Raw genomic sequence first — 22,663 nt, forward strand, 5'->3', positions numbered from 1 at the left:
TAATGAGGCTTTACAAGGGGTCATGCTTACAAGGATCAATTACAATAAGCCTTGGTCTTTAATAATTTTGCCAACTGAACATTCTCCCACTGCTTGCCTATGGCAAGAAGGAATATTAAAATGGCTCTATTTATCAGCTACTCCTAAAAAAGTTTTGACTGATTATCCATCCTTAATAGCACAAATAATTATTAAGGGGGGAAAAAAAAGCAGAGAATTGTTTGCTCAGGAGCCAGCATAAATTGCCCTTCCATATTCTAAATTTCAGATTGAGAAATTAATACAGGGATTTACTGATTTTCAGGTTGCCATGATTAGATATACAGGCAATCTTGGCTTTAATACACCTAAGGACCCTATGTTACAATTTGGCAAATTAAATTCTTTTATTTTCCCCACTAAAATAATAACTAAGCCTTTGGAGTATGCCCTTTTAGCATTTACTGATGGGTCCTCTAATGGCATGACTTCTGTAATTATTCATAAAAACTCATCTAAACCTAAAATTATTTCTTTTCAAACTAGGAAAACTTTAGCACAGAGAGATGAACTTGTTGCTGTTAGATTATTTCAAGAAACTCCAAAGAGGTTTAATCTATTTTCAAACTCTAGATATGTGGTTAGACTCTTTCCAGCAATTAAAACTACAACAGTTCCTGTCTACAAAACAAAAATTTCAAGCTTACTTTTAAAATTACAGGTTAAAGTACAGCAATGCCAAGAGTCTTTTTACATAGGACACATTAGAGCTCATTCCAAACTGCCTGGCCCCCTCTCTAAAATTCATCATCTAGGCTCTAAAGCTCTGAGGCTACAATTTAAGGTCACTCATAAACGGGCATGACAAATAGTAAAACAGTGCCTTTCTTGTGTTGTGCATTTACCTGTTCCTCATTTGGGAGTAAATCCTCGAGGACTAGTGCCCAATGCCATCTGGCAAATGGACGTCACACACATCTTAGAGTTTGGAAATCTAAAGTATGTCCATGTGAATGTTGATACCTACAGCGGCTTCCTATATGCTACCTTACAAACTGGAGAAGCAGGAAAGCACGTCGTAGCACACAGGCTTTCTGCTATATCAGTGTTAGGGATCCCAAAACAAGTGAAAACTGACAATGGACCCAGATATACTGAAACCGTATTCACTAAATTCTGTCAACAGTTACACATTAAACACATCACCAGAATCCCTTATAACCCACAAGGACAAAGAATAGTAGAACGGGCACATTTGTCCTTAAAAAATACCCTCGAAAAGATAAAAAAGGGGGAATGGTACCCCATCAAGGGATCTCCCAGAAATCTTCTACATCATTCACTCTTCATTTTAAATTTTTTAACCTTGGATAAAGAAGGACGTTCAGCTGCTGAACGTTTCTGGCACAATGAGACGCAAAAATCTTTTGCTACTGTGCTTTGGAGGGACCCCTTGGATAATAAATGGTATGGTCCTGACCCCGTCTTGATCTGGGGACAAGGAGCAGTGTGCATCGACTCACGACAAGCAGATGCAGCCAGATGGTTGCCGGAGAGACTAGTAAAGCAAATTGATCATAACACGCAGCCTTCCAGGGAGGAAAAATCTCCTTGAGAAAAATCTTTGTCTTTTCTTTTAGGGACCATGTTTTGGAGATGGTGGTACCTCCTCTGGATGGCAGCTTTCCAATATCTGGTAAAACATACACTTGGCGGTTTCGGGGACCCTTCTGTGGCCAGGCGACTGCTACAACAGACAGGGAATCCCTGCGATTGCCGCAGCGGAACTGAAAATGCCATACCAAATTGGGTACAAAGCCCTGATGGAGTGTTTCGACACCCTCTTCTAGCCACCATAGATTGTGGGCCAAAAACAGCTTATCAAGTGGTTGTAACTTCGGGGTCCGGTAGCCATAGTATAAAATATTTCTGTGTGTCCAAACCACAGATTATTCCTGTTGCAGACAGTCATCCTGGGCTCTGCCCATGCACCACCTTTATGATAGCATGCACAGTAGTTGCTATAGTTCTGTCCAGCAATGTATAAGTAAATATGATAATAAAACATATTTTATGGCCATCCTAAGTCGGAATGCTCATGCTAAAGGGAGCGATAATACCATAGTGATGCAGTCCTCCTGCCTTGGCACTGTGGGAAAACCTGTTTGTTGGAATGTGTCCCCTCCTGTTCATATCTCCGATGGAGGAGGACCGCAAGATCAATATAGGATGGCCAAAACCCAAGATAGAGTTCAGAAATTAATGGAGGAATTAAATCCTAAGTTTAATTATCACCCTATAGCACTTCCTGGACCTTGAGATTCTACTTTAGACTTTTCTGCCTTTTCCATTTTGGAAAGCGCCCATAAAATTATAAATGCTTCTAATCCTTCATTGGTACAAAATTGTTGGTTGTGCCTAAAAATGGGGGTGCCTGTTTCCGTGGCCCTCCCTCAGCAACATGACCTTACATTCAGCAATGCCTCCTGTGTAATTGTCCCACCATTGCTGGTGCAACCTGTATTATTCCATAAAGCCACTTGCCTCTACTCAACCCCCCGCAACGACAGTTTTGGGATAGACCTAGGATTTGCCTCCTCTTTCGCTAATTGCAATATCACTGACAACTATACATCCCCATCTGCTCTAGTAATAACACTGTCTTTGTATGTGGCAATAATAGAGCTTATACTTATCTCCCTGCCAATTGGACGGAGCTATGCACCCTGGCCTTCCTTCTCCTGCATATAGGTATCATTCCTGGAGATGAGCCTGTCCCAGTGCCCAGTTTTGATTACATATCCAGCCGACATAAACGGGTGGTTCAAATTGTCCCCTTACTGGTCGGCCTAGGGCTGGCTACAGCAATTACTGCAGAATCTGCGGGATTGGGTGTATCCATGACCCAGTATAATAAGCTCTCTAGACAACTAATTGCTGATGTACAAGTTCTTTCCAATACTATTCAAGACATCCAAGATCAGGTGGACTTTTTGGCAGAAGTTGTCCTACAAAACAGACGAGGCCTTGACTTACTCACCTCCGAGCAGGGAGGAATCTGTTTGGCTTTACAGGAGCGGTGCTGTTTCTATGTGAATAAGTCCGGTGTTGTCAGAGACAGGATCAAAAATCTTCAAGAGGACTTGGAGAAAAGAAGAAGGGAGCTTGCTGATAACCCCTTTCTCACTGGATTCCACGGACTTCTGCCTTACATTCTGCCCCTGGTAGGACTTATTCTGGGATTGTTGATCCTGGTATCTCTGGGCCCTGTTCTGTTTAATAAAGTCATGGCATTTCTGAGGCAGCAAATAGATGCTATCAAAATGCAGCCTATCCAGGGCCATTATCACAAGCTCGATATGGCCGATCAGGAGGCCGTTGAAGAGCTATATTATGGTAAGAGGTGCAGGCTGGCTAGCCAATGACGGGTAAGAGGGGCCTTACCATCCTGTCAACCTAAGACAGGCTACTCAGGCATAGGCTTCTGAGTATGCCCATGACGGGTAAGAAGGATTGGTGGGCTCCCAACCTAAGACAGGCACAGTCCTTTTCTTGCCTATACTATCACATTTTGGAAAAAGCTTTTTTTGAAAATAAAAAAAAAGGAGGACCTGTGGAGAGCTGCCAGAAAGAGCTGCCAGGGGAAGAGATGTGTGCCTTTGACCTAAGATCAGCCACCTGCAGGGCTGGACAGTGTTATCACTCCCAGCTCAAGGCCGGAGACAGCTTGGCTGGACTTTCTTATCGGCTCCTCAGACGCTGTGCTAAAACTGCAGCTTTTGTTTTTTCTTTACTCTAGCCCTTCACGTGACCCTGTTTCTTAGCAACTGACCTGTGCTTTCTGCTCTTTATAAGATGAATGTGTTTTCTCAATAAACTGAGGCTTGATCAGAAATTTTGTCTTGCCTCCATTCTCTGTGCCCCCGGCCCCCCAATTCTCACTCCCTCCCTCAGGACCTGCATTGACAGACCTGCGGGCCGGGTCAATCAAATCTGAGGAGGGGTTGTGGGAACCCACAATTTATAGGTCATCATTCATTGTGACCAGGGACTTGTGAATGGCACTAAAATTGGGTGCAGTCCTGTGGAACTGACATCTTAACTCATGGGACCTGAAACGAATTCAGAATTGAATTGTGGGCACCCATGTGGTGTCTGGAGAAATGGAGAATTGGTTGATATGAGGGGGAAAACCCCATGCATTTGGTATCAGAAATGATATAAGTAGAATAGCTTAAGTATTAAGAAAATTTTAAAGGGAAACAAAATTTTAATACATTAGAGCTTAAAAATAAAGTTAGAAATGAAAATTTATGTTCATGCAGAAGCCTACACATGAAAGTTCATGACAGCTTTATTTGGAATAGCAAAGTACTAGAATGTGGGGAGCTGCGAAGATTCAGCTGCTCGAGCTGCTCGGCCATTTACTAGCTGGTAATGTTACTCCCTGAGGGGAGTTGCAAAAATAGGCATGGGAGCGCCACTCCCTGTCAGGAGCAGCCAGAAGAACAAAGATCAATCGCCTACCGGCAGGGTGGTATCAGCCCTTCACTTGCTGTGCTAAAAACTTTAGTTTGTTTCCTTCTTTACCCTAGATTGACCCTGTTTCCTAGCAACCAACCCTGTCAGTTTCTCGCCCTAAACCCTATATAGGGGTGGGTTTTCTTGTCTAAAAAGGGAGAGTGTGAGAGAGTGTGTGTGGAAGAATAAAGGAGGCTTGATCAGAAACGCTTGTCTGGCTTCCACTCTCTGTGCTCCCTGCCCCCCAATTCTCTCTCCCTCTCTCAGGAACGAACCTGCAAGGATCGACCTCCCAGCCGCCGGGCCGGACATGACAAGTGACGCCTGAACGTGCGGCTGAGTGGGGGACATGACACTAGAAACACAAATGTCCATCAATTGTCAAATTGTTGAATGAACTGTGATACATCCATACAACGGAGACTATTATCAATAAAAAAGAATGAAGTATATAGAGATATGTGTGATGACCTAGGAGGTCCTTAAGGGCACTATGCAGAGTGAAAAAAAGTCAATTTCAAAAAGCTGTATTTTGTATGATTCCATTTCCATAACGTTCTCAAAATATCAAAACTATAGCAATGTAGAACAGATTAACAGTTTCCAGAAGGCAGGGATATCAATGGGGGGGGAGCAAATATAAAGAAGTAGCATGATGAAATTCTTTTGTGGTGATGGAATAGGTCTGTATCTTAACTGTGGTGATGGCTACATGAATCTATACATGGGACTAAATTGCACACAGCTGCACACACAAAAGAATGTAGGTTAAAATTCGTGATGGGCAATTGAAGTGTGGTTTATTTAACCAGACTACTTAATATTCTGGTTAATAGCTTAGGCAATCTTAATAGTCTAGTTAACAGTAATTTTAATAGTTTAGTTAACATTTAATAGTCTAGTTAACAGTAATTTACCAATGTCAGTTTCCTGGTTTTAAAATTGTATTAAACTTAATATTGTGCAATAGCAAAACCCAGAAGATGAAACCACTGGGGGAAGTGGGTAGCAGGTAGATGTGTGAGATTCTGTACTATTTTGTACTTTCTATAAGTCTATAATTATTTAAAAATGCAAAGTTAAAATATAAATAATAATAGTTAAAATAATATTTATATTTATGGTATCTATATTATAATATACAGTTAATATATAATTTATTAATTTAGAATATAAATTATTGTATAAAATTAAAATAATATTTACATTACAGCATTAACAATTATATGTAATAGTTAAAATATTAACATTTGCTTTGAATTTTATTAATATTTAAGAAAACAGGAATTTTTTTCCCAATGTGTTACACAAATGTCACTGTCTTTCCATGGGCCATTTCTGATTTCACTTCATTCTGACCTGAAAGTAAGATTCAACACTTTGTTGACCTCCCCATTAAAAAAAAACATCCATTTCACAAGGCGCTGGTGAAAATACAGATTTTATTATAACTTTTATATAGGGCATAATAATTTTTATATAGGGCAAAATAATTTTATATTGAGCATCTGACTTTGACTCAGGTCATGATCTCACAGCCCCGTGTGGGGCTCTGTGCTGACAGCTCAGAGCCTGGAGCCTGCTTCCGATTCTGTGTGTCCCTCTCTCTCTGCCCCTTCCCTGCTCATGATCTGTCTCTCTGTCTCTCAAAAATAAACAAATGTTAAAAAGTTTTAAAAACTTTAAAGAATAAAATTTTTACATAGGAAACATTACATAATATATAATATTAAGGTTCCAATTAGAAAATATAGAACAATCCTATTCATAATTACAATAAAACCCATAAAATGAATAGAGAAAATGTAGCAAAAAATGTATAAGACCTATACCAACAAAATTATAAAATCTTCTAAAAGATATAATTGAAAATTTAATAAATTGACAGAAAAATATAAAAGTTCCAAATGGGATAAGATAAAGCTACAAAGATGCAATGCTACTGTAATAATCTTCAAAGTTATTACAATAAAAAATCATGGAAGATTTTCTTGAAAACTCAATAAGCTTGTTATTAAGTTGATATGGTAAAGAAGGTGTATAATAAAATAATGGCTAAAATTTCTTTTTTTTTAATTTTTTATGTTTATTTATTATTGAGACAGAGAGAAACAGGGTATGAGTAGGGGAGGGGCGGAGAGAGAGAAACACACAGAATCAGAAGCAGGCTCCAGGCTCCAAGCTGTGAGCACAGAGCCCGACGCGGGGCTCTGCCTGGGTGGCTCAGTCAGTTAAGCATCCAACTTCGGCTCAGGTCACGATCTCACGGTTTGTGAGTTTGAGCCCCGCATCAGGCTCTGTGACAGCTCGGAGCCTGGAGCCTGCTTCAGATTCTGTGTCTCATTCTCTCTCTGCCTTTCTTCCACTTGTACTCGGTCTCTCTCTGTCTCTCAAAAATAAATAAATGTAAAAAAAATTTTTTTTAAGAAAAAAGAAAAAATTACTGATTTGTCCTAATAAAAATTCAAAACTTGTGTGACAGAAGAAACCATTAAGTCAATTGAAATGCATGTGACAGATAAAAGATTTGTAAGATATATAATAAACATCAATAGCCAGATTCTGTAAGGCATTTTTTAAATAAGACAATCAAACACTCTCATAAAAAATGTGTATGCATGGGTGTATGTTGTACATGGAAAGATGGTAAATAGAAGTTTCAGGCAATTCATATAAAAATGTCATTTTCCATTAACATTTTTGAAAGATGTTTAATCTCATCAAAAATCAGAGAAAAGCAAATCAAAACAAAAATGAAATACATTTGCCTATCTGAATGGCACATTTATTACAGATTGATAACATCAGGTAATGCTTTAAGAAAATGAGCATTTTTTTAGAGGTGAAAAAGAAAGGAATTTATTTCCATGAGGCCAACAGCAGAAAGCTGACTAATGTCTCAAAGACTGTCTCCAAAGTGCTGGGAATACTTCTGGTTTATATAAGGGAAATGTGGGGCAAAGGTTGGTGGGTACATGCAGGTGGGCAATAAAGGTCAGGTTGTCTTGGGGTCAATCACACAGGGCTTGCTAGCATCAGGGCAGTCCGTACTGCTTGAGGGAGTAGTTTTGATTCCCACTATGGGATGCTTTGCCAGCTGGGTCTTTTGCTTCAGTAAGAGATAAGCTGGAGCTCCTGTGGGGAAATCTGAAGTGGGCAGTTGAAGTCCAGGAGAGTCCCTAAGTCCCTTGAAGATGATTTGGGAGGTGCTTCGGTTTGAACCGCATAAAGAGATCACCCAACGGCTTGGGGTGTTTTTTGCTCCTCAGTAGTGAGGGGAGGGGGAGCAGGAGCAGATGGCGAAGGCAGCACTGAGGATGATTAAAGGAGTTGGCTACCTAAGGTGTGCATTCTTTTTTTTAAGTATTATTTACTTATTTTGAGAGAGAAAGAAAGCTTGAGTCAGGGAAGGGCAGAGAGAGGGAGAGGGCTCAAACCCATGAACTGTGAGATGAACCCGAGCTGAAGTTGGATGCTTAACCAACGGAGCCACTCAGGTGCCAAAGTGAACATTCTTAAGCAGTATAATTCTAGAATAAATTGTAGGTGTCTTTCAAGAATACATTTTTGGCAATGTCTTTTCAATTTTTTCATGCTTCTATTCTCTGACCAAGCAAACTCACAGTTAGAAATGTTGCATAAAAAGAAATAGTTTGATCTGTGTCCTAAGATCGATGCACAGGTATGTTTGAGGCAACATTTTAAAGTATGAAAAATTTAGAAACAGATGTGTAAATATAAGGTATTTACATAAGGTGTTTACAAAAGCATCCCTCAGAAGAGTCGTTTTATAATTGGCCTCCCACATACACAAATTTACATTTCTCTGTGCCCTTTCAATCACATTCTTTTGAACAGCCAAATAATGTTTAAAGATGTATTAGCCGAAACAAACTCTAATCAGCTAGAAAGACTGAGAGAAAGAAAAATTTAACATAGCTGTTGTAGTTATTCCCTCAAGTATGACTCACAATTAGAAGTGTTGGATATCCCAACTAGCAAGCCTTTTAAAGACTTTTAAAAAATTATTCACTAAAGTGGGTTCTGCACAGGAATAATGAAAAAAGCAGCTATCCTAACATTATGCAAACATTATGTGCTTTCAGTTTGGCTGGGTACTCAGTTTCAAATAATGGCATCATAAACAGGTTTTTAAAAATAAGTGAAATTTTTTAGCATAGAAACGAAGATGTTTTGCTCTAGAAAATTGTCAAATGAGTCAAAAAGCGGTTCAATGATAGATAATGATAACAAGGCTTCATTAGAAGAGTTTGGATTAAATCGTGTCAGGGGAGCATGGGTGGCTCAGTTGGCTGAGCATCCAACTCTTGATTTTGGCTCAGGTTTTGATCCCCAAGGTCATGCGACTGAGCCCCGCTGAGTGTGAGCCTGCCTAAGATTCTCTCTCTCTCCCTCTGCCTTTTCCCCCCCACTCATGCTCTCTCTCTCTGTTTCTAATGTAAGTAAATAAGTAAATAAATAGTTTCATAATAATATAAGAATGACCAAAATCAGCTACTAAGTTAATATTCTGTAAGTATGCATGATATTAAATATTTACAGTTAACTAAATTAATATTACAAGTAAGCACTTGATCACTTCATATTTACCCTGAAGGTTTATGTATTCACTATGACCAAAAGAAATGTATATATTTGGAGGCTCTCATTACAAGATTGAGAGGAGTTGCTTTATTTGGAGAGTCACCCTACATCAGGGTAATAATTGCCCATCAATAAGAGAGTCATTACATAAACCATCCAAACCATTAGTTTGGAAAAATTACAAAGAATATTAGGCCTACATGATGTGACATGAAAATTTCTCCAAGGGAGTTAAAAATAAAACAAAATTCAGTTGACCCTGGAACAAAGAGGTTTGAACTGCATAGATTGACTTATATGTAGACTTTTTTCCATAAATATAGCACAGTGGGGCTGGGTGGCTCAGTGTCTGAGTTCAAAGCCCCTCATCAGGCTCTGTGCTGACAGCTCAGAGCCTGGAGCCTGCTTCAGATTCTCTCTCCATCTCTCTCTGCCCCTCCCCAACCCATGCTCTGTCTCTGTCTCTCTCTTTCTCTTTTAAAACTAAACATTAAAAAATAAATAATAAATAAATAAATAAATGGCAGCACAGTGCTGTAAATGCATTTTCTCTTTTTTATAATTTTCTTAACATTTTTCTCAAGCTTTCTTTATAGTAAAAATACAGTATATAATACAAATAACATACAAAAACACATGTTAATCAACTGTTTGTTATCAATTAGGCTTCCGGTCAACAGTAGGCTATTAGTAGTTAAGTTTTTAGAGAGTCAAGGTTGTACTTAGATTTTAGATTATATGGGGGTCAGTACACCTAACCCCCACGTTGTTTAAGGGTCACCTGCATTGCTTTGTGTGTTCATTTAAAACACTCTAGAAAGATACATACGACATTGTCAACAGTTACATCTGGAAAATGAGAGTGGGTAAAGAAGGATCTTAACAGTTTGCTCATATATTTTTTATGCTATGAATCTTGCAAAAACTATATCTGTGTGTTGCTTATATAAATTTTAACAGAAAAAAGCAAATTGATATAATAATGTGGAAATATGGCAAAGACAAGTTGCTAACTTATTTAATGTGATGGAGTAATTTTAATGGAATCATGAGTATATGTATATCCATGTATAGATATATGTTATTTAGGGGTGTGTGTGTCTGTGTGTGTCTAAACAGATTAGCATGATTACCTTCAATAAAAGGGGTGGGGTACTGGGGTTTGGAAAATGGAAGGGACAGTCAATATTGCAGTTTTGTTTAAATTTTTGTGAGATGTATATATTATTTGGAAATTTAAAGGTATAAGGTAAAACTTTTTTTCTAAAATTCACAGCCCTCTCCAATTGGCCTTAAACCAGAAGTCCAAGCTTTTCTTTCACTTCTAGAACTTGTGTAGTCCTTTAACTCAGATCAAAACTGCTGTCTACATAAAGCCGTGTGTAATCACCCCAAGCCAAGACTGCAGGACCTCCAGGACGTGTCCTGTGCAGGAGCATCTAGCCAGTGGAGTAAGTCGGGACCCACCCAAGAGGGTGAAGAGCTCATGCTCACCAATTCTGCCATTGGCCTAGCAACCTCTCTGAACTCAGCTAAGAGTGAACTTGCTCTTTTATGAATTCTTGTGACTCAGTCACCATCCTTTATGGAACATCCATTTGTTAACTTTCTTTTCTCGCCTATTATATAGTGAAAATTCCTGAGGATGAGAAGGTGCATTTTACTAGTATCCCTCCAAGTGCCTAGAACACATACAATTGGCAAGAAATATCTGCTAAATGAGGAATGTACTTATAAATGTGCCATTATACACTAAAGTATCATGAGCCTTTTAGTAGGTGGATTAATATATAAACTTTTACTGTAACTGAGGATTTATATATTGCAGCAGTATCATACTGCCAAAACTTTAAGCTAAGTGGGCCATGAAAAATGGTGTAAGGCAATATCCAACTTGTAAAAGAGCAGAATGTCATGGTTTAACTCCCAGCTGGGACCAAAATTTAATTAGTTATTTATTAAAATGCAGAATACTGGGGTGGCTGGGTGGCTCAGTTGGTTAAACACTCGATTCTTGATTTTGGCTAAGGTCATGATCCTAGGGTCGTGGGATGGAGCCCCATGTCAGGCTCCACACTCTGTGTGGAACCTGCTCAATATTCTCTCTCTCTCTCTCTCTCTCTCTCTCTCTCTCTCTCCCTTTTCCTTTCTCTCTCCAAATTAAAAAAAAAAGTTAAAACACATAAACGAACACATTGAATATATAAATGAGCCAGATAAGGGAAATAAGCCATCTAAACAAGTAACAATGCAGGATTGGAGAAAATCAAAGGGAAAAATTCTAATTTGCATATGAATGCAAATTAATTCTATAAAGTATGCCATACATATCATGGCATTCAAAAATGTTCTGTGAACTAAATAAAGATACTTAACCCAATTGTGTAATTGGGCTCTATTAAGAGGTGATTCTCCTGCAGCTCTTATGCTATGATTCAGATCAACAAGTATCAGGAAGCAGGAGTGGGCTCCAATCTGTGGTCTACATTCAAACCAGGATGTGTTCACTTAGCTCCAAAGATTGAGCTGCAAGGAGTTATATCATTAATTATCTCCAGAGATCATTTTTAAACATCTCAGCCAATTTAATTAATGTCTTTTGGTGCCCGCTTCCTTATACAATGTGTTTGCGCACTTCTGGGACATTAGTCACACTAGATAGACCTAGATGCTTGATCTTATCTTTAGAGTTCCAGGATTTAATACCAGGATATTAAGGGATTATATAGTTAATGAGATGAAAATTATTTGGATAGAAGTTAAGTCCTCCTGTTATTCCTTAGCCAAAATGCCTGTGTTGATTACTTATAACATACTGATAATAATTACAATCTTACTTATTGCCAGTGAAGCTTATTCCTTATTGGCAAGATTGCCTAGAAAAAGTGCTCAAATTTACAGATAATTTTATTCAATTTCCATGGTTTAGGCCCAAGAACTAGCTTGAACTCAGGTGCACAAAGTTAAATACCTAGTCTGCATCATAAAAGTAGTTCATTGAGATTAAAATCCCTTAAAATGTTTAATATTGATTTCCTTATACTTCAAAGCAAATAAGTGTATTAAACAAATAATTTTTTAAGCAGAAATGGAAAACTTCCTGCAGAGCATACAGTTGGGCCCATGGACTCAATTCCTTGACATCTGCCAGTCTGATATAAGGCAGTGATCAATGGCTCATGGAGTCCTGACCTACCAATGAGAGTAGATTAAGTTTCTCTATTATCCTTACCTCATTTCTATAATTTCTCAATTTCTGCCCTCTCCAAAGATCCATCTTTTCTCTGACATCTGGATTTTGATACTTGATATTTTTCAAGACATGGAGTATGCAATCAAGGAACTAATTCACACTAAGGTGCTCATTACTAAAACATTTTATATTCTTTCTCTCTCATCCCCCTGATTCCAATTTTAACATTGATGATACCTCAACCTTTCATTCTTGCCACATCTTTCCCAGTATTTCTGAAGACTCATTCTCATGATCGCTCTACTCTCTAATTCCTGGTACTAGGAGAATCTCAACATCATCTCCTACAATTCATCCTTTCTTTCAGTTCTACACTTACTTAAATGTGGTAGTCAGCCATGTCTTCTTGATTCCTTAGAAGGCATTTCTTATATAGCAGACATTACTAAAGGTTCAGGGAAATGCATAAGGTCTATATCAGTGCAACACAAATGACCTAAAATTAAATGTTAGACTTACCTGTACTTAAAAATAGTTTCTCAATTTGTGTCTACCAACTTGAACCACAACTTTCAATATTGCTACTCAGTTGGGGGTTTGCTACTCCCAATCCCCTTTACTCCTGCTTGATTGGCATAGCCAAATTCCTCTGTCTTCAAAGCCAGCAATGTCATCTCTCTGCCTCTATTTCTGTTTTTTGTTGTCACATCACTCTGACACAGCCTCTTCCTAGCTCAAGGTCCTTATCCTTAATTACAATGTCAAATTCTTATTTGCCAAATAAGGTAGCCTATTCACAAATTCTGGACATTAGGGCATGGACATCTTTATAGTGTGTGTGTAATCAGTAGACATCTTTTCAGGTGCATGTAGTGCCAGAAGTGGCATTATTTGTGCCTATCAAACTGTCCATTCATTGTAGCCTTGGCATTCTTATATACAGTTAGTGGACCTGTACTTGGCAAATTCATTTTGGAGGTTGATTTCAAATATATCAAAATTAAATATGTACATTCTTTTGACTCCATATATATATACCTCCTCATCTATGAAATCTATGCCACAGAAATAATTATGTATTTATTCATTCAACAAATAATCACTGGAAGTACATTATATGCCAGGTATGCTTCTAGTTTCTGGGAATAAAGAGAAAGCCCTTGATTTCAAGCCCCTAGCGGAAGAAGGAAAACATAAACAAGCATGTATTATGCAAAATGGTGATAGACCCTTTTTTAACAGTTGAGAACAAAAGCCTTTAGTCTTTCTTAATTCTTCTCCTTTCCATACAAACCAACACATCTTACTGGTTCTATTGTCAAAATATGTAAGAATCCAACCATGTTATATGCATAAATATGCATTTACAAAAATGTTTCCCAAAGGAAACTAGGACATTATTACCAGATGAAAGGAGAGCAAGTATAAGGTAGGATACCAACAAGCATCCACCATGATATCTTACATATCTAAATGCGTGTAACACAAAGTCTAGCCAAGTAATTTTCAGTTATGACACACTGGCATATCATGAAATCTTCACAGCTATCTATAAAATTTTTATTATTGCATAGAGATTTTTACACCCTACCTGAAGATACATTCTAGCCTGATGATATCTGTTAGATCATTGAGCTACATGAGTAATATAAAGCTGTACATTACCACATATAAATTGCTTTAAGTAAAAGCTAGAGTGATAATTTAGTATTAGGATAGCAAAAGAGTTAGATCTCACATTTTCTAGAATATTTGAGAAACTTGTTTCTTAAACATGTAAGCAAATCCCATCAAGACCATAACCCATATGTTGGCAAAATTTTTCTATAACGAGTAAGATATTAAACATTTTAGGTGTTGCAAGGGCAAGCCACTTAAAATCTGCCACAACCACTCAGCTCTGCCATTACAGCACAAAAGTAGTCACAGATAATACATAAACAATCGATCATTGATACGTTCTTTTTTTTTCTAAAGCTTATTTATTTTGAGAGAAAGAAAGAAAGAATAAGAGAAGAGCAGAGAGAGAGGGAGAGAGAGAATCCCAATCAGGCACTGCACCATCAGCACAGGGACCAACATGGGGCTCAAACCCATGAGTCGTGAGATCTTGACCTGAGCCAAAGTCAGTTGCTTAACCAACTGAGCCACCCAGGCATCCCTATCATGGCTATGTTCTGATAAAATCCCCAAGTATCATATAATTTTATCTGTTAAAAAGTTAGCATTATATCTAAAAGAAACTCACTTAAAAAAATTTTTTTAAGTTTTTTATTTATTTTTGAGAGACAGAGAGAGAGAGAGAGAGCACAAACAGGGGAGGGTCAGAGAGAGAGGGAGACACAGAATCTGAAGCAGGCTCCAGGCTCTGAGCTAGCCATCAGCACAGCGCCTGACGAGGGCCTCCAACCCACGAACCGTGAGATCATGACCTGAGCCGAAGCCGGTAGCTTAACCGACTGAGCCCTACAGGCGCCCCAAGAAACTCACTTTTAAATAATAACCATATTTTTGGTAGCCGATGGGCCAGGCTATAGTGTGAAGATCCTTGCCATAAGCAGTTCTGTTCAAACAACATAACATTAAAAGACATGAAAGTACATAGCCCAACAAATATCAATTAAATGCAATTTAATTACATCAAGCATGCCTAAAACATCCCTATGTTTAAAAGTGTGCTATGAAAAAATAAATAACAAAAGTGTACTATGAATACCACCCAAGGGTGCTTGAGAACCACCGAAGTCTCCATTCGGCCCCTGCTAGATGTGACTTTCTTCCTGAGTGCTTGCTGCTATGATTCAGAACAGTAAGTGTCATAAGGTAAGATCAGGCCCTAATCCTTGATCTACATTCAGAACAAAAATCCTTGACCCTTCTCAAAAAAGCATTATATTTGAAGCTCAGTTTTCAGGGAACTTCAAGTTACTCTATTTTAGTATAATTGCCCAGTTAATTAATACTCTTAGCTGACATTTCAAATAGGTTTGAAAATAAGTGTACTAATCTTTCCAGAATCTGTACTCCTGATCTTCCCTTCAGAGAGCCAGGATTCGATACCTGGATATAATGAGGTTTAAATAATGGCCGTAGGGTATACCAGAGCATTTAAAACTCACTTGGACAGAAACTGACTTTTCACTGGACTCAATAGCTGAGACTTATTTACTGTGATCTATTAGTTCTATTCAGACAGTTTTGGCTGCCATCATCTTTGGCCATAAAGTTATTTTTCTTCAGTGACAAAATTGCCAACGGAATGAATTCAGGAATTTTACTGACCACCAAAATGTTAGGTTGAGCCAGTTCAAACAATTGCACAAAGCTATATTACACAATTTAAATCGTTAGAATCGTTGGATGAGGGTCAAATTTTCTGAAGAAATTCCACATGGATTTCATTTTACTTATAGCACATTTTACAGCAAACAAGCATCAAAAGTAAATATCTTACTAGATGATAATTGCACTTTTCTGCAGATGCCATTGCTAGGCCTTCAGACACTGGTCTGTTTCCTTCTAACATGAAATAAAGTAGAGGCCAAGGACCCAGGGAGCGCCACATTTGAAAGAAAGTCTCTCTGTTACCACCCTCCTTCAAGCACTGTATATCCCTTCCTCAGAAATACCCATGTCCCTTCCTAAGGCTATTCTTCCTCATGGGTACTTGGGGCATTAATGTTGCCCAGGACCCTTACCCCCTGCTTAACAAAATTAAGCCTCTGATAAAACTGTTTCCAACAATACAGTAGTGACTTAAATACATTAGCTTCTTCCTCACTTTTGACACAGTCAATTCTAATTTTAACTCACAAGTCGTCTATCCAGCCTCTAGTCCAATCCTTGATCATTTCTTCCAGGATTATTGTGCATTCCTTGATTAGCCCTCCCCTGTCACTAATGCACTTGTTTCTGAGTCCTTCATTATTGCCTTCCTTGACTGAGGCATTCCATCATGTGAAACTCAGATTTATTCTCATGCTTTCCGCAAAAGGAAAAAGAGAAAAATGAAAAGAAATCATTTGTATGGTGGCCTTCTGTGAAGATCTAAGGACAATAAATGAGGTTATGTAGCAGTGACACTGACAGACAGTTCAGTATTATTCCCACCAACTTAGGAAAAGAAGCATCTTCTCATGTTGCTCAACACTCTCTTTCCCTCTTTACAAACACCAGCATTTCAAAAATACCACCTCTGGGTTTCCTTTTATATATCCAAAGACTCTTCCATATGCTCTGGTAATCATAGCCATTTTGTCTGAATCTAACTCTTCTCTCCATCTCCCCTCTCTCTAAAGGCAAGAGAGCTGAATGGAGATTTATTTGGTCACTGAAATGAATTATCATTGAACCCTCTACATTGTAGCACCAACTAGCATTAATTTTTATTTTAAATAACTAGTATCTCATTCCATAACATTATAGATCCTTTCTACTGGGTTCAGTGTTTCTCCTTGTAATGTGTTAAAACTATCTCTCTAGATCTCTCTAACCTCTTGGGACTATGAGCTTTTCAAAGTCAGGAACCAAGTCTTATTGTTTTGTTCTTAACTGTTTATTGTGAAAAATAGTCTGATGAACCTCTGATACTCATCACTCAACTTCACCAATTATCAATTTATGGCCAATCTGAACATTTATACCTTGTCCCTTGCTCTCCTCAATGCACAATTTTGAAGAAAATCCAGATATTATATAATTTTACCTGTAAAGCTTTTAATATGGGTCTTTTAATGATAAAGGTTCAGAAAAAAAAACAACAACAACACATGGCCAAAATAACACTATCATAAAAATATTAAAAACAATTGCTTCATGGGGCATCCGGCTGTCTCAGTTGGTAGAGCATGCAACTCTCAATCACGAGGGGGTGAGCTCAAGTCCCACACTGGTCATGGAGTCAACTTAAAAAAATTAAAAAACAAAAAGATTGCTCTATTTAGTCATGGTTTGTTTTCTAAGTCTCCACTCCTACACAACACCTGGCACATGGAAGTGCTCAACCAGTCTCTTGAAATACTGAGCTCTCAGGAAATTTTGAGGATGCAATACCCAGTCTCTTTTTCTTTCCCCAGTATATTCTGCAAACTTTTCAAAATTCAGCCCAATATTACCTTTTCTATTAAGACTTTCCTAATTCTCCCTAATACAGGTAATCACTTCCTCTTGAGGGTTTTTATAATTCATCCTTCATATTATTTGTATTTATTTAAATACTACGTGCTACAATTATACATTTGCTTGTCTGTGCTCTTGAATTCTGGAATTCTTTTAAGGCAATAATTGTACCTTGTTTATCGCAATAACCTTAACTCCTAAAAAGCCTGGTTATATGAGAGATCTAAGTATTTGAAGAAAAGAAGGAAGGGAGGGAGGGCATAAGAAGGTAAGGCTCAGTTATGTGCCCTGTCATCAAAGTCTGTGGGAGCATTTGCATGGCCCCCACATACCCTGACTTCACTCCTAAGTAAGCAATAAGGCAGAGATATTTGTCTGTTTTATTTATTGTTTTATCTCTAACACCTGGAGCAGTAAGAGTTTAATAAATATGGAAAGAAGGAAGAAAGGGAGGAAGGAAGGATAGGCCTTAGCCCTACACAAAAGATTGATGAGGTAAGTGTGCATTTGTAAATTAAAATGTTTATTATATTAACAATTGTAATGATTTCCTGTTTTCACAAAACTTTTTGATAAACCGAATATTTATACAAGTGCCCATCACTTGTGTTCAAACCAGGATGTGTTCCTCTCAGATGAAGTAAATATGATTTATTGTCTTAAACAATGCCTAACTAATTATCAGTGACCTGCTAAGAATTTGATTTCAGTGTGAAAACCACCAACATAACCAATGCTGTGGATTGCCAGGTGGTTATTTCTGCGTGTACTTAACTTAATGAAAATGGCAATTCAACAAACAGAATCCTTGCTTCTTCCTTCAGGGTAACTGGATCCATTACCCAGATCTGGCAGGGAGAGCAGAGCAGTTGGTGGAAAGATCTAGATAGTTCAATTTACTGAGATAAAAATTACATTTAAAAAATTAGCTCAGGAGCGCAGTTTGATTTACTTTGACCTGGAGATATTATTTGTATACTTGTTTGACTGTCAGTGAGCTTTGGGCAATGGAGTTAGAAACCTTTTGTGAATCCTATTGGTCTCCCTCCTCCCAGCCTGATAGTCAGTAGCTTCAATTACTCAGAGGCAAATCACCTGATTTACTATTAAAAAGACAAATGTCTTTAAGTTCCAAGATAACATTGTCAAGTTCCCTTCATATCTTCATATTTAGCCCCCCGCCCCCAGCTATTATTTGGCACCTGCCAGCCTGAAAGAAAAGAAATACAGAATAATGAGTGAGGGAGCAAAATGTCAGAATGAAGTCTGAGATTTCTGTCAACTCCCAGCCTCTTTTAAACACTCTTCCCACATGGCCCAACTACCTTTCTTTCCTAGACTGCTTCGACTTTTAACTTTTTTAAATATTCTATCCTAGAGTAAAATAATCTAATAAACAAATTTATGCCAAGATTTCCATGACACCCTACTCTATTCTACACACACCCACACCCACACACCCACATCCTCCCCCCACACTTTTTTTTTTAACCAGGGGGCTTCCAATTCATCCTTCAATTTTCAGTTCAGTAATTATTTCTCTGAGCTACTCATCACTGAATAAATGCCCCTTCCCACTAGAATTAAAATGATCTCAATAGCAAAATGGAAAGGCAAGCCACAAATTGGGAAAAAATATTTGCAAATTACATGTCTTATAATGGACTTACATCTAGACTACATAAGATACTCTCAAAATGCAATAATAAGAAAACAAATAACTCAATTTAAAAAATTGACAAAAGATTTAAACCAATAATACTTCACCAAAGAAAATATAGAGGTAGAAAACAAGTACCTGAAAAGAAGCTCATCATTATTAATAATCAATAAGGGAAATAAACATCATAATAAGGTGCTGCCATGTACCTATTAGATTGCCTAAAACTTGAAAGCCTGACCAGGGGTGCCTGGGTGGCTCAGTTAGTTAAGCAGCCGGCTTCGGCTCAGGTTATGATCTGGAGGTTCGTGAGTTTGAGCCCCGCGTTGGGCTCTGTCCTGACAGCTTGGAGCCTGGAGCCTGCTTCAGATTCTGTGTCTCTTTCTCTCTCTGACCCTCCCCTGCTCACTCTCTGTATCTCAAAATTAATAATCATTAAAGAAAAAAACTTTTTTAAGTCTGACCACACCAAATGTTACCAAGGATATAGAGTGAGTGGAATTCTTATATACGGTGGTAGAAAAGTAAAATGGTATAATGGCTTTGGAAATCAGTTTGGCAGGTTTTTTTTTTAAGTGTAATATATACCTATCACATGACCCAGCCATTCTACACTTAGGTATTTACCCAAAGAAAATGAAAGAATATTATTTACATAAAGACTTGTACATTAACAGTCATAACAGCTTTATTTATAATAGCCCCAAAGTGAAAACAACCCAAATGTCCATCAATGAACAAAAAGATAAATAAATTAAGGATTCGTTTTACAATTGAATACTTCTAGCAATAAAAAGGAATAACTACTGATACACACAGAAACATGAATAAATCTCAACATAATTATGCCAAGCAAGAAAGGCCAAGCAAAAAGAATACATACATTACACCCATTTATGTAAATTTTTTTAAATACAAAGTAAACCACAGTGACAGAAAACAGACGAATAGTTATTTGGGGAGGTGGGAAGAGAAGATACAGGGGAGAGATTACAAAGGAATGCAAAGATATTTGGGGGAATGATGGATATATTCATTATGCTGATTTTAGTGATGGTTTCATGGTTGTCAAAACTTCGGATTGTATATTTTAGATATATGGGATTTCTTTTAAGTTCAGTTACACTTCCATAGATGTGTTAAAACAATTTATCTCTTTCATGATAGGGACCAAATATTAGTTATATTTATATCCTTGAGTTCGGGATGCTGCCTGCCCTTGGTACATAGTAAGCAGACAATATACAATTCATAGCAACTGGTAAATGAGATAAGACAGGACGGTGTCCAGCTCTATGGAGAAACCTCACAGGACTGCGGTCATGTAGATTGACTCTGAGCAAATAGACTCGTCTTATCTTAGTTTCTGCAGTGGTTGCAGAATATTTATGGTGAAGCCTGTTTCATGTGAATACGTTTGGTTTTTAACAAATATTTAGAAAGGATTTACTATCAGAAATATCACTCTCATTCTTTGGGTGGAACCTGTGGGTGTTTTTTGTTATTAATTTCAGATTTTCATTGTCTTTCAGCCAGCTCTCCATTCAGAACAATAGGAGGAAAAAGCCCATCAGTTACAAAGTATGAAAAGAAGGAAGAAAAAGCAAACTATTTTATCTATTTTATCTTTGATTGGAACATGATACAGAGTAAAATCATAAAATGCTTAAACTCCATTAAAGACATTTGGCAATAGATACAATAGTGAATAATTCCATCACTTTATAGCACAAAAAGAAATAACTGTGAAATATAATACATTCATTTAATCTATTAAATCTATTAAAATCTTATAATAAACATGTAAATCATCCATATGGTAAAACTCACTCCTTGGCACTTCCATCTTTAAAAAATCACCTGACTCCATAAATCTATATTTATCATTAATGTTGGGTCTGAATATGGAATAATAAGAATGCTATTAGTTGAACTGAAAATCTTTGCCAAGGCATTTCTCATCCAAAAGGAAAATAGGAAAGACAGAGAGTTGGTAGAAAAGGAAATACAAATGAGTCTTAAATATATAAAAGATGTTCACTAAATGAAAATTAAAACTACAATGAGATACCATTTTTCATGCATCAGATATTAGCAAGGATGAAAAGATCTGATAACTTCCTATGTTGGCAAGCGCTGGGGAAAGCGGCATTTGTAGTCCTTGCTGTGGGCCAACAAGTTGATGCACAACACCTGTGGATGACAATCTATCAAAATTAAAAAGCACATATCCTTTGGCCTAGCTGATATGTACAGTCTGCTCAGTTATAGTGCTTCAAATTTACATTCTGGGAATAAATGCCAGTCATACAAGTACCCTTTTTCTTAATATATTATTTACTGTCAATGTATTTGTATGAATATAAGAGAGCCCATCCAATATAAAATTTAAACTATGATACAGATTGTCTCAACTAAAGTTTCTACATCATAACTTTTCCCATTTGATCTATAAATTCTCACCTAATGTGTCTTTTTTCCCTCCTAAATGACCTAGCAACACTATTTGAAAAAAAGAGACAGTACATCCCCACAGCTACACAATTTTGGACTCCAAATGTCTTCTTTATCTTCGTTCCTGCAGTGCCTAGCACAAGGACAGCGTATCTGATGCTTTCATTACAGATTTGTTAAATTAATCTAGGGACTGGAGGGAGTTAAGAAACACTAAGAGGGGCGCCTGGATGGCTCAGTTGGTTAAGTGTCCGATTTCGGCTCAGGTCATGATCTCACGATCTGTGAGTTCAGGCCCTGCATCAGGCTCTGTGCTGACAGCTCAGAGCCTGGAGCCTGCTTCAGATTCTGTGTGTCTCTCTGTCTTTGCCCTTCCCCACTCATACTCTGTCTCTCTCTCTCTCAAAAATAAATAAACATTTAAAAAGATAAAAAAAAAAAAGAAACACTAAGAAACTACTGCTGGTGAGAAATTTTTAATCTTATGACATCTGTGATTTTGCATAGGGACAGGAAAGGCCTATTTTTGATTCAGAGTCCAAGCAGAATTTCCCAAAACAAATTTAAAATAACCCCCCTCCAAACACAGCTTGTGAAACAGAGAACTATAACATGAAGTCAAGTCATTTTTATATATTAATGCAAAGAAAAAGCCGGTGGTTTGCCAAACAGAGGAAAACATATCCTTTTGTTAAAGACTATTAATAAGGGCTTGATCCTTAAAGACTGCACTTTAAGTAAGTGCATAATCCAAGGCTGGCTTTGTAATAAAAGCCCTAAAGAAAGAAAATGACAGATCATATTTGTAGGACCAGACCCATATGGGATATACTCAACAGAATAAAGATAGGACCAGAATGGAAACTATTTCTCTGACACAAGAGATAATGGATGGCACTAGATTCTTAGCAAAGGGAGTTGAGGATTATTTCTGAAACAACAAGGAATCCTTTAAGGTCTGTTATATCTAAATACATAAGGTAAACATTTCTTTTTACAAAGTCTATTTATTTGTTCCCAACAAACAATTTTATTATTTTTATTAAGTCCCCAGTTAGAGGTATCAGGTAGTGCAAGACTCCTGACTATGTTACAAATCAAGGAATAGCCTGCATTGAAAAAATGCAATGAAG

This window comes from Suricata suricatta, chromosome 8, assembly GCF_006229205.1.
Source record: "Suricata suricatta isolate VVHF042 chromosome 8, meerkat_22Aug2017_6uvM2_HiC, whole genome shotgun sequence".
In the NCBI taxonomy this organism is placed as follows: domain Eukaryota; kingdom Metazoa; phylum Chordata; class Mammalia; order Carnivora; family Herpestidae; genus Suricata; species Suricata suricatta.